The sequence below is a fragment of the Ambystoma mexicanum genome, chromosome 1q (genome assembly GCF_040938575.1).
Source record: "Ambystoma mexicanum isolate Mex_15411 chromosome 1q, UKY_AmexF1_1, whole genome shotgun sequence".
In the NCBI taxonomy this organism is placed as follows: Eukaryota; Metazoa; Chordata; class Amphibia; order Caudata; family Ambystomatidae; genus Ambystoma; species Ambystoma mexicanum.
Window position 1 is genome coordinate 216,415,836 of NC_090922.1, and position 12,692 is coordinate 216,428,527.

General features: G+C 45.5%; 1 long non-coding RNA gene across 1 annotated transcript; it reads left to right on the forward strand.

Moving 5' to 3' along the window:
- Positions 1-389: 389 nt before the first annotated feature.
- Positions 390-5,426, forward strand: LOC138521172 (uncharacterized). The gene is made up of 2 exons (XR_011282959.1): positions 390-553; positions 4,944-5,426. It is a non-coding gene; the product is annotated as an uncharacterized lncRNA (long non-coding RNA).
- Positions 5,427-12,692: the final 7,266 nt, after the last annotated feature.

Genomic DNA, 12,692 nt, shown 5'->3' on the forward strand with positions numbered 1-12,692 from the left:
CATTTGCATCATTAGGTAGCAAGGCAGTGGTAGAAGAATTGCAGATAGCGGTAATTTCATTCAAACCAGTGGGGGGCATGTTTTCTGGGGTCATAGACACAGATAAAGTGGCATTTGCATCATTAGGTAGCAAGGCAGTGGTAGAAGAATTGCAGATAGCGGTAATTTCATTCAAACCAGTGGGGGGCATGTTTTCTGGGGTCATAGACACAGATAAAGTGGCATTTGCATCATTAGGTAGCAAGGCAGTGGTAGAAGAATTGCAGATAAAGTCCATATGATACCCGAGAGTATTGTGTTTGTTTAAAAGTTTGCCGACACTTTTTTGAAATGCCTTAAGGCGTCATGACGTGGGGACGTTTTTTTTTACTTACGACGCACTGTGATGATGTAGCTGATGAAGACAATCATGGAGGAAGGAGGACTCCATGCCGTGCACCGGCAGGTATATTTAGCTGCTGGTGGCTTTGTTTGTTCTTTCGGTTTTGGAATTCTGCAGCATCTGGATCTTCGTCTTCGTCGTCGTCCTCGTGGCTGTTTCCTCTTTGTCCTGGTAAGTATACAAGCTCCCAAACAGAAGCCACAATGCATGGCATATATGGCCGCCATCTGGTCCTCGAGGATCGAGCTATTAAGGATTGATCCTGTTCGCCGTCTCGTCTCTCCCTTCTTCGGCTTTCTTCTTCCATTAAGGTTCCTGACCTGGACTCTAACGAAATATGCACACTGCACTTCAGCGAATACTCTGGATTTTCTGGTCTCGGACCTCTAATTTAGACCCGAGTTCCCTGCCTTCTCTCCTCTTCCCGCTGCCTTCAAAACAACAAATGAGATCCAAAAGATACACAGTGCTCAGAATGCTTTATAACACCCATTATTCAACTTATAGCCGTAACCCGCTAGACGTATTGAAACGTGCTAAAAACTAGCAAAAACATAGAAAATGTACTTTCCTCGCGTTTTGGTAAATGCTAATTCTGTTGCGTTTCCTGTTTGTACAGTGTACGTGCGTTTGTTCTGTCGAACCTGATGTTTTTAACCACTCGTCTCCCATACAAGGGGGATCAAAATGTACAGGCTGAAGGTATACTGCTGAAATCTTCAATGCATTATCAGCTTTCCTTACTGTTCTGGAACGTGTTGCCATTTGTTAATCCAGTCACCATGTGTGCCTTCTTTACAGGCTTCACTCCCCTGATGATCCCGTTCTCTCCAAAGTAGGCTAATCCAGTTGCTCCTCCTCAGAGGCGTTCTTCTTTCTTTTCCTGTTTCCTGCAGTTTCGCGTTGCAAGTACTCGCTTCCCAGCTCCGGACGCGTGTTCGCTGCCTTCTCTCCACTTCCCGAGGCCTTCAAAACAACAAATGAGCTCGATAAGATACACAGTGCTCAGAATGCTTTATAACACCTATTATTCAACTTATAGCCGTAACCCGCTAGACGTATTGAAACGTGGTAAAAACTAACAAAACCAGCTAGAAAATGTACTTTCCTCGCGTTTTGGTAAATGCTAATTCTGTTGCGTTTCCTGTTTGTACAGTGTCCGTGCGTTTGTTCAGTCGAACCTGATGTTTTTATCGTCTCCTATACAAGGGGGATCAAAATGTACTTTGTTTACAGGCTGAAGGTATACTGCTGAAATCTTCAATGCATTATCTGCTTTCCTGACTGTTCTGGAACGTGTATTTGCCATCTGTTAATTCAGTCACCATGTGTCCCTTCTAGTTTACAGGCTTCACTCCCCTGATGATCCCGTTCTCTCCAAAGTGTGTGGATGATATGCGTGCGTTGTGTAGGGGGATTTTCTTTTAATGTATGTGTGTGGATGATATGCGTGCGTTGTGTAGGGGGCTTTTCTTTTAATGTATGTGTGTATGATATGCGTGCGTTGTGTAGGGGCTTTTCTTTTAATGTATTTGTGTGGATGATGTGCGTGTGTTGTGTAGGGGGATTTTCTTTTAATGTATGTGTGTGGATGATGTGCGTGCGTTGTGTAGGGGGCTTTTCTTTTAATGTATTTGTGTGGATGATGTGCGTGTGTTGTGTAGGGGGATTTTCTTTTAATGTATGTGTGTGGATGATGTGCGTGCGTTGTGTAGGGGGCTTTTCTTTTAATGTATGTGTGGGGATGATGTGCGTGTGTTAGGGGGCTTTTCTTTTTATGTATGTGGATGGTGTGCGCATGTTGTGTAGGGGCCTTTGCTTTTAATGTGTGTGGATGGTGACTGCATGCATGTGGATGGTGTGCGCATGTTGTGCAGGGGCCTTTGCTTTTAATGTGTGTGGATGGTGACTGTATGCATGTGGATGGTGGGCGCATGTTGTGTAGGGGCCTTTGCTTTTAATGTGTGTGGATGGTGTGGTGTTTGTGTTGCCTAGGTGTTTCAAGATTGGCGTGTGTATTCTTTTTTGGGGGTGGGGGTGCGCCAAATTTTGTTTTGCCCAGGGCGCAGGGTTGGTGAAGGATTCCGTGAATCCTAGGGGGAAACATGTCAGCAACAGTGCCATTTGGGAGCGAATACTGGACTGTCCAGTGGCCCCCAGAGTGCATGGGTGTAATTTTGATATATTAACCTCCTGGGTCATCACTTCCCATTGTATATGTTAATGAGTCCCACACTTTTTAGTTTGGGCTATTAGGTGGCGCTTTAGCACCATCTATGAACTAAAACTATTGCATTAGAGCACAGATAGGGAGAAGTGGCATATGAGGAGGGACACACAGCCTGTAGGTGTTTGGTTATTTGCCCACCCATTGGCTACGCATGGCCATGCTAAACCCTATGGTCATTCCCACCCAGTTCCTGCCCCTCCCAGCCCAAAACACCACCCCATGGGAACTCTCTTGCGTTCGCTTTGATCAAGCCTTACCATCAAACTTTGCAGTCAAGGTGCCTGCCAGTGTTTTTTCAAAGCAGTCTTCTGGGAGTTAATGACTTAATTGGATTTGCAAACCCTCCTTAAGCAGGTCTGCCTTCAGCCACCTGATTTATTAGCACTGTGCGTGTCCTTCACTGAACTCCTTTTATAAACAAACATTGGCAAAGCCAACACTTTGGGCTTTTGTGTAAGGATTAGGCCTCTGCCAGGTATTGCTATTAGATGCCCAGCCACTCACACCATTTTGCACATGTTACTATCAATGGTCAGTTAATACCACTACGGAAGAGACTGCAAGTGCCTTACTACACAAAAGGCAAAACTGTTGGCATTGCCAATGCATGTTTTACAACTCGTGCTACACCCCCTTTGTCAACCCTGCTCTCACGCTCCTGCTCCATACATGCACAGATCCTCTTGTCTGTGTCCTGCTCGAATCCTCAGGACCCTACTTTTTTTGGACCCTGCTTTCCTAGCCCTACTCTGACACTCCTCCTCTCTTGTCTCTGACCTGCATGGACTCTCCTGTGCTGCTTGGACCCTGCTTCCCAGCCCAGGGCCTGCTCATATGCCATGGCGTGACAGGAGGGTGGTAATAAGCCATGATTTCTCTCACGTTGCTGCTGGCGATAATCTCAACTCATCCCGGGGGCTGGGGCCCCTGCCCCCCCACCCCCTCAGAGCTTTCCGGGGCGGGGACAGATTAAAGGCAGGCCTGGGAGAGCGATCCAGGAATGTGTTTACAATGCGGAAACCAAACACTGGGATTGGCTACCTGTTCATGTTCATGCAATTATGTTGCTGGAATAGAGCAGAGTTTTAATTGCCGCTCCTAGTATGCACAGGTCGCTCGCTCAACCCTACACGCTGTCACACTCCTTCCTAGAACCCCATCTGGCCATGCCTCTCATTCTTAACCTTTCACACACACATCACTGTTACACTTTCTCTCCACCCCACCGTGTGGCCTAATACTTCTTGATGCTTTCTTTCCACATGCCACGTTGCGTCCATAGTTTCTCCTTCCATTATGTGCTGCTCTTCTGGTCGAAGGTCTCCCTTCTTGAAAGTACTCCAAATCTATTTTAGAGGTGAGCTTACTCTCTGTTCTCACACCTGTGTGCTGGCCTTACTTGCTGTGGTTAAACTCAGGAACACTGTTCGCCGAGCGTAGGTGTTTTTCGGTTGGTAGCTGCCATGTGGTGTTGGGCAAGACTATGAGGATTTTGTCTCATTGTATGTGATTTGTCAAGACTACCGCTTGAATGTGTGTTCTGTTCTCTTACACAAACCAAACATCGGCATGTAGGTTGTGAGGTCATGGAATTATGTGGGGATATGTGGTCTTTAGATTGCAGGTGTTACTTCATATACCATTCATAGGCCATTTTCAGCTACAGTAGACAAAGTAAAGTGCAGAATCTTATTAAGTGGACACCAGTAATTCTTACAGTTGAATCTGAATATTCAGTGTTTGAGAAGGTGTATGCAGAAGGGTGAGTTTTTAGCATGGTTATTTAGCGGCAGCACCTTTGATACCTGCGCTGTCCTGACTAAATGAGTCCCATATGGTGCCTCCAGGGGTGATGTGTTCCCTCTAGTGAGAAATAGCTCACTAGCACAGATGGGCTGAATGTAAGATCTGGCTTCCTAACCCAGATGGGCTAAATGCAGGATCTGGCGCACTAACAGAGATGGGCTAAATGCAGGATCTGGCTCACTAACAGAGATGGGCTAAATACAGGATCTGGCTCACTAACAGAGATGGGCTAAATGCAGGATCTGGCTCACTAACAGAGATGGGCTAAATGCAGGATAGTGTAAAAAATGGCAAGAACGTATTTGTAAAGTTAATGATGTTGGTTCCAATGCAAGTCATGTTGCAATGAGGACACAGCGGGTCATTCAGGTGCTGCATATTAGGATACTAGCTTCAATCACAAATGGGGACACTTCAGGCAGGAACATGTCCATAGTAAGGGGACCATAAATTAATGATCCTGTACAGAATAGTTTCACAAAAATACTTTGAGCACACTAAATGTATTTATTTTTCGTCTTTTAGGTAATAATTCAAACCATGGCCCTCTTTAATGTGCTTTTCTTTGATTGCGACAACTCTCTCTGTATTCGAAAGGATGGGGAATTTGAGCCATTGGCAATTCCTGGTGAAGTGATTTGTAAATGGCTGGTAGAGGGTCTTGATGAAAGTGGAAAAGAAATACGTGAAGAAAGGGATTTCAAAGCGGTAGTGCTTTTCCAATCGGCAGGTAAGCAAAGTATATATGTGTTTCCATCTGTTTCCCTCCATTTGATGTTTCGGGAGGAGGGTACATCTAACGTCCCTACAGTGAGCGATCCCCTTTTTTTCTAACATACAGATGAGTGCTTGCTACCAAAAGTTGCAATGCCAGAAGAGGCCTAAAAAAGACTCCACCTTTTGAAATGCAGGATCAATGATTGTTTGTTTGTATTTTTGTAAACCTATTTATTCTTATGGAGCTATGCCGTTAAACTGAATTTGTTGAATAAAAAAAGTTGTACACTTTCTGAGCCTATGTTTGATTGAAGATATCTTATAGCCAGAGCAATACAATATTAAAATATCAACAATTTATATCTGTAGAATTTTACTATCACAATATGAACTCGGTAATAATTAGCTGCTCTTAGGGTTATTGGGTGTAGTGACTGGCGGAAGTCTGTCATGCTGGTAGACCTTTAACAGATGCTGTTTAGGTAGCTGGAAGTGTGTATTTTGGTGTAGTGCTTTGGAACTGTGGGACTTTTATGGGGTGTGAGGCCATGTTGTCTAGAGGTGAGAATTGAAATGGGGGAGTTGGTTTGTGATATGGGGGTTGTAGTTGTGTGCACTAAATCGGCGAACTTGGTTAACGGGTGCTCTAGCAAAGATGAAAAGTGACAGCTGCAAGATTTTCTTTTTCCAGTACACTATCCAGAAGTCTAACTAGAGTCATTGTAAAGTAATGCCACCAATGTTACTCAAAAGGGATACATCCTGTGGTAATCCAACCCCTTTTCCTAAATCTTTTGGAACCATCTTGAAATCATTTAAACTCATCCTGGAGTGGTCTGCAATAATCATTTACAATTTAAAACCCATCCTAATGTTGTTATGAAGTCATCCTGGAGTTGTCATGGGGTCATCCTAGAGTAATCCAAACTCATCCTGAAGTTGTCGTGGAGTCATCCTGGAGTTGTCGTAGAGTCATCCTAGAGTAATCCAAACTCATCCTGAAGTTGTCTTGGAGTTGTCGTGGAGTCATCCTAGAGTAATCCAAACTCATCCTGAAGTTGTCGTGGAGTCATCCTGAAGTTGTCGTGGAGTCATCCTGAAGTTGTCATGGAGTCATCCTAGAGTAATCCGAAGCCATCCTGGAGTAATCCAACTCATCCTGAAGTTGTCATGGAGTCATCCTAGAGTAATCCCCACTCATCCTGAAGTTGTCATGGAGTCATCCTGGAGTAATCCAAGATCATCACTGGAAGTAATCCAAACTCATCCTGGAGTAGTTTCTGTGATAACTCTAGAGTCATCATCTCATTAAATATTTTGGCCTGTGTGAATACTTTGGATGATCTTCCTGAACTATCCATGGATGACTCTAGAATGGAGTCATCGGATGACTCCAGAATGATTCCAGGATGATCTTCCTTTTTGACTGGGGAACCTTGAATTGGGGGAAAGGTTTAGAAGAAGACATTGGTGGGCAGTGTGAAAAGCTGGTCATGCTGGGCAGTGTGAGAAGGTGGCATTGGTAAGCAATATGCAAATGAAACATGGGGCCGAGCTTCAATTTGTAAAAGGGGTAGCATGGGAGACCACAGGGGTAGCAAGGGAGACCACAGGTGTAGCAAGGAAGACTGAAGACCTCTGAATGAAGTCCCTGTGCCAGCCACTTGCTTACAAAGTAGGATTCATAGTTAATCGGCGGGCATTCTGTGTTTCAGCTCCCTGCTGGCCCACTGGTTTTTGATAATTGAAGGCTATTATGCTTCTTTTTATCTCCATTATAATGTATGTCCCCACAGGTGCCGCACACTGCTTTCCACTCTAAGCAAAAGGGGAGTCTGAAACCATCGTTTTGAAATTGGCCCCCCACACATCTTCAGCCGGCCCGGAATACAATCACTAATTAAGTTGCATATCCGTCATATCTTCGGCAAGTGCCGTGCTCAATAGACACCGGCCCACCCTATCCGAGAAGTGGCAAATAAATGAACAAGGTCAAAGTGCCCAAGTTCACAAACGTTTCAATGATCTCCGTAGTCAATTTCACGCGCAAGGAGGGCAGGTAGGGCAATCGAAAACTTTTTGCGTTAGGTTGATTCAAAAATAAAATCACAGCATGTGCGAAATGGCTTTGCACCCAGATAACTTAATTGGACCCTGGTTCCCACACCATCCCTAATGTAGAGTTGAAGGTTGTGCTTTACTTTTTTCCCCTGAACACAAAATTACTGAACATTTGACAAGTGCGGGAACTCATTCTGCACTGTCGTAATTTAGCAAATAGCAATTTTTACAAAACCTGAAAATTATCTAATAAAAATCATACAAGTTGATTTACAGATTGTATTTCATGGGTTGCCAACCCTGTGATTTAAGAATGTTGAACCAACGAGAAGCCGAAAAGAATTGTTTTCATTAAATAAAAAAACCCATAGTGGTAGCATGTTTTATGACCCTTTATTGCCATCTAGTGGTCTATTGGATATTTACAAAATACTCAGCATTCTGCTCTGTAGTTTTTCCTCCTCATCCCACACAGCCGATGACGTTACCCGCTATGTGTCCTATATTTCGATTTATTGAGCGTGCTATATTCATCGTGACAGTAACGTAAGAGTGTGCAGAGATACTACTATTGTGCACCAGTGAGAAAATACACAGCCAACTCGCAGAGGTGTGAGATTTGGAATCTCTTGCCAATCACCAATCTCCCTCATGAGTTCCGCTTACTTTCATTATCTGCGCAACCCTGGAAATCGGCGCACAGCTGGTCATTTTCAAGGACCACCACTGAGTAAACATTTGGAGGAATGGTGCTGCCCACCTCTAAGAGAAAATAACTGTTGGTGTAGAATGTATAGGCGGTCTCTACACTTATCTTCTGGGGTCTGTAGATGAATACACGCACTCACACAGTACCGCGATCAATAGCAACATTTGTGTGTTATCTAAATTCCTGTCACTGTCACTAACCGAGCTCACAGATTCTCTTTTGCTATTTCTTCCCTATGGTGTAAGGAGGTCTGAAATCTTACACGGCGCTGACTTGAAAAAAGTCAAACTGCTCTATCTGCCACTCCAACCCAGGTGAGACAACTAAGTGGCAGCAGGGCAGCCTGCGGCATAACCCACAATCTGGGGGTCCAACTGTAAGTCATACTGAGGGCCTCCCTCAGCTCCTCAACAAAGCATTGGCAGAGCCATACTGCAAGCTGCCCTGAACCACCACACATGAACAATGCCCAAGATGATCGTGCTCCTGCCGGGGCATGCACGAACTGCACTGGGGGAAAGATGCAAGTATGTTTTTTTTTATTAAGGCTTACATCTTTTACCTAGCGTAGGGATAAGGTGGCAGTGTGTGGCTTCTGGCACTGAAATGTACCAGCCACCAGTGGCAGCTGGTGAATTTTTAATGGGAGGGATGTAGATATTTGCCACAAATATGCAAGAGAGCACCACTGAAGCTGGGTAGTCCCAGTCGATGCCAGGAGGTTGTGGGGATGATGGGTTTCTTCTCTCAAGAACATTTTTTGAATAATGAGTTAAAATGGTGCTTTATACAGCACACTTTCTGTGAAAAATGTGGTAAAAAGGCAGACAGTTTGCAATCACTGTGTGGGGTAAACTGGAAAAAATTCAATAGATGCAAGTCACCAACAGTGCACAGGAGCATTTCTGAAAGCATCTTCATGATTCCTTTTCCCACAATGTAGGGCAGTATAAAAAAAATTGTCACGCTGGCTTTGCCCAAACATTTCCATGCTGGATGCACAAACATATGCCAGTATTCCATATAAGAACATGCTCATGTTTGCTTTGCGCATAATTCCAGTAATGATACTATAAGAAAACATGCCCAAGCTGGCCCTGCCAATATATGCCAGTACCCCCACATAAGATCATACTCTTGTTGGCTTTGCCCTTAAAAATGCCATGCCACAATAAGAAAATATGTCCACACTGGCTGTCCCAATGTAGGCCAGTCTAGACACATAATAACACTCATCATGATTGCATTATCATACATGCCACAATAAGAAATACCATGACTGGTGTCACTAAAATGCAAGTCTAGATACATAATAACACTGATCATGCTTTCTTTATCATAGATGCCTAGTAATAAATGTCATGCCACAGTAAGCAGTTGTCACGATCCTATCCGCCTGCCACCCAGCACCGCTACATGCATCTATGCCTTTATTTCCTTGTTTTACCGCTGCAGTTTTGGACTAATTTAATTGCATGTTCCATTCCGGCTTTTGGGTTAAACCAGCAGATGCATTCTGGGACATGTATGCTGTCCAAAAGGCAGAGGGCTGGAGGAGGCATACTAAATACATTTGTTTGCAGCAAGCTACTAAGAGCTGCAAAGGGCCTGATTGCGTTCACCTGTTTCAGGCTGCAGAGAGCTGGAGAGCACTTGATTAGACACCACCACTGCTGATACTGAAGCCAGGGCTGAGCTTAATTGAACACAGCTGCCAGAGTCTGCAATCAGCTCCACCCTGCTGGCCTGCTGGCTGGGAGGGCCTTTATAAGCTCACTTTGAACAGAAGCAGTAAGTCAACTGCTTCCACTGGGAGTTTGTGCTGGTGCTCCTGTTACCAGTTTTTGACCTTTCCTGGAAATCCTCTTTTGGCCTTTGATTCTTGTTGCTGTTGATGCTTGCAGCTCCCTTTCCAGTCTGCTGCAGCCTTCTGCCCTGCTCCTCTGGGCTCCCACCTGACTGCTCTGCCACACTCTGTTGCCTTCTGCCCTGCTCCTCTGGGCTCTCACCTGACTGCTCTGCCACACTCTGTTGCCTTCTGCCCTGCTCCTCTGGGCTCCCACCTGGCAGCTCTGCCATACTCCGCTGCCTTCTGCCCTGCTCCTCTAAACTCCCACCTGACAGCTCTGACGCACTCTGCCACCTTCCGCCCTGCTCCTCTAGGCTCCCACTTGGCGGCTCTGCCACACTCTGTTGCCTTCCGCCCTGCTCCTCTGCTCTCCCACCTATCGGCTCTGCCACACTCCGCTGCCTTCCGCCCTGCTCCTTTGGGCTCCCACCTGTACCTTCTGCCCTGCTCCTGTGGGCTCCCACCTGACGGCTCAGCCACACTCTGCCTTCCGCCCTGCTCCTCTGGGCTCCAGCCTGACGGCTTTGCTGCACTCCGCTTCCTTCTGCCCTTCTCCTCTTGGCTTCTCTACTTGGCAGCCTTGCCACACTCCTCTGCCCTGTCCCTCTGGGCTCCTTGCCTTGCAACCTGCCTGTTCTAACTTCTGATATCCTATCCTGTCCTGTACCTGGTTATTTCTTTCAACGCTGCTTTCTACTTGTATATGTCTTGGTCTACTGTAGTGTCTCCACTTAAATCAGTTTTAAAGTGTGACCCTGGGTTGGTCTCTGTTCAGATCAGATAAGGGAAGACTTTTGTTACCTTCACCTAGTCCGTTGAAGTCGTACCTGCCTCAGTATATGGTCTTTCAGTTTTACCCTTGCCCTGAGTACAACAGTTTCCTCGGCACACCTAAGTCATGTCGTTGCTGTATGACAGTTGTTAAGAGTAATCTGCTGGTACCTATCCCAAGGGCTTTCCTCTATCCCTGGAGACCCCTTATCATATTCCAGTACACCCTTATTTCTGATCTATCCAAGTTGCCCAGTGTACTTGCTTGGCTTTGCCTTTTCTCCATCTCTTTGTTTACAGCCTGCTCCTGCAGTTCCTGTGAATAAGTTTCAACTAACAGCTTGGTATGTACCTTTAATCTGTTATACGCTAACATTGTCTCCGGAATCTCCCTTAATCTACTTCCATACAGGGAGAGATAGCCTCTGCCCTGTATTCTCCGCCTAGACTTGTGACAGCAGTGGCTAGACTGGCTGCATCAAAATGCCAGTCTTGCCATTTAATTATACTTATGATTGATTTATCATGGATGCCCAGGAAAAAATGTCATGGCACAGTAAGCAATGGCTAGTCTGTCTGCACCAAAATGGAAGTATAGCCACATAAAAAAAACATTAAGTTGCTGGCTTTGCCCAAAAATGCTAGTAAAACTCCCATGGCACGCAACTTTAAGGAAATATGAAAAATGCTCCAGTGTCCCCATTTCTCCCAGCACCTCGCACATACATATTCATACCCTTTCACCCACCAGACACTGAACCATACACCAGCTCTCACATTCACTCATAAGCACACCAAGAGCATTGCATTCTCTACATGTGCCCCACCCAAAACATTCACACGCAAAATCATAGTCATACCCATTCACCCTGCAGTCACTTTCCCTTAAACCTTTTCTTACATTCACTCACACCACACGTGCATCCAGAACATTCACACTGCATTCTTTACATGGGCACCCACCCTGAAAGTTCACATATGGCAGCAGGGCCCTGTGCGCTGTGGGGGTTGTGTTGGTTCCTGCTGCAGTGGGAGGGTGAAACCTAAAGTAAACAAAGCTTTCTCGACTGAGCAGAACGAGCACGAGAGGAACCAGCAGGAGAAAGAATTTCTGTGAGGCAAGCCTGAAATAACAATATAGTTAGGCTGTAAAATAGCACAAAAATAGAACAGGAGGGGACTGGGTACATGTTTCTAAACTGGCAAACAGCAGCTCAGGAGCATACAAGCACTGCTGAGATGCAATGATTGGAAATGAAGATTTTCTTTTTAAAGGCTAAGAACTCTCAAGTGTTCCATGGCCATGTGTGAGAAGGCCATCCGATCTTGGGTTCACCTGACATACTGGTACATAATGTTTTCCTAAATTTCAAATGGGAAAGAAAAAACTGAAAATCCGAGAATTTACACGGAAAAAAACAGGACTGGATGTCTTTCTGAAACACGGCCATGCGAAACATGAGCTCAGTATAGTTCCAGTGTTAAGTCGAAAGTGTTTGTCAGCCATTATGAAACAAGAAGGCTGAATGCAATGTGATGTAGGTGTCCAATGAGAGATGGTGACTGCATCAAGAGCATAATAGCCGATATTATAAATGGAGGAGCCCGTGCTGGCTGTGTTATGGGGTAAGGAGGAGACCGAGGAAAGATTGTAAGCAGCATGAGCAAGGCTGCACATGCTGTCACCAGGTGATGCCGGTGGGGTATTGGTGGGGGGCATGGTGCTGGTCAGCAGTGGAAGCCACACCGTGGCTCTTCGGGCCTGCAGCCAGAAATGCGCAGAGAGGGAAAGCACAGAAAAGCTGCGTGAGCGTGCTTTCGAGGAGCAGCAGCAGCAGTGGGGAGTAGGCAGGTGTGGAGGAGGGTGGATGGGCATGCAAGCTTGCATGGGCACAGCCAGTTGAAGATGTATGGGGACCCATTTCAAGAAGAATTTTGGGGTGCCGGCTTTGCTACAGCTGGGAAATTCGGTCTGATGCAGCTGTGGGGATCAATGTTTATTATAGAACTATGTGCATAGCAAGAAGCCCTCCTTGCAGCTTAATTCAGTCACAAAATCCCATATAAAGCTATTAAGTAGATGCAAATTATCACAGGATGGTTTTATTGGCATAGCAGGGGCAGAACAAAGAAAGGCCACTTGTGGGGAGCTACAAACATAAATGAC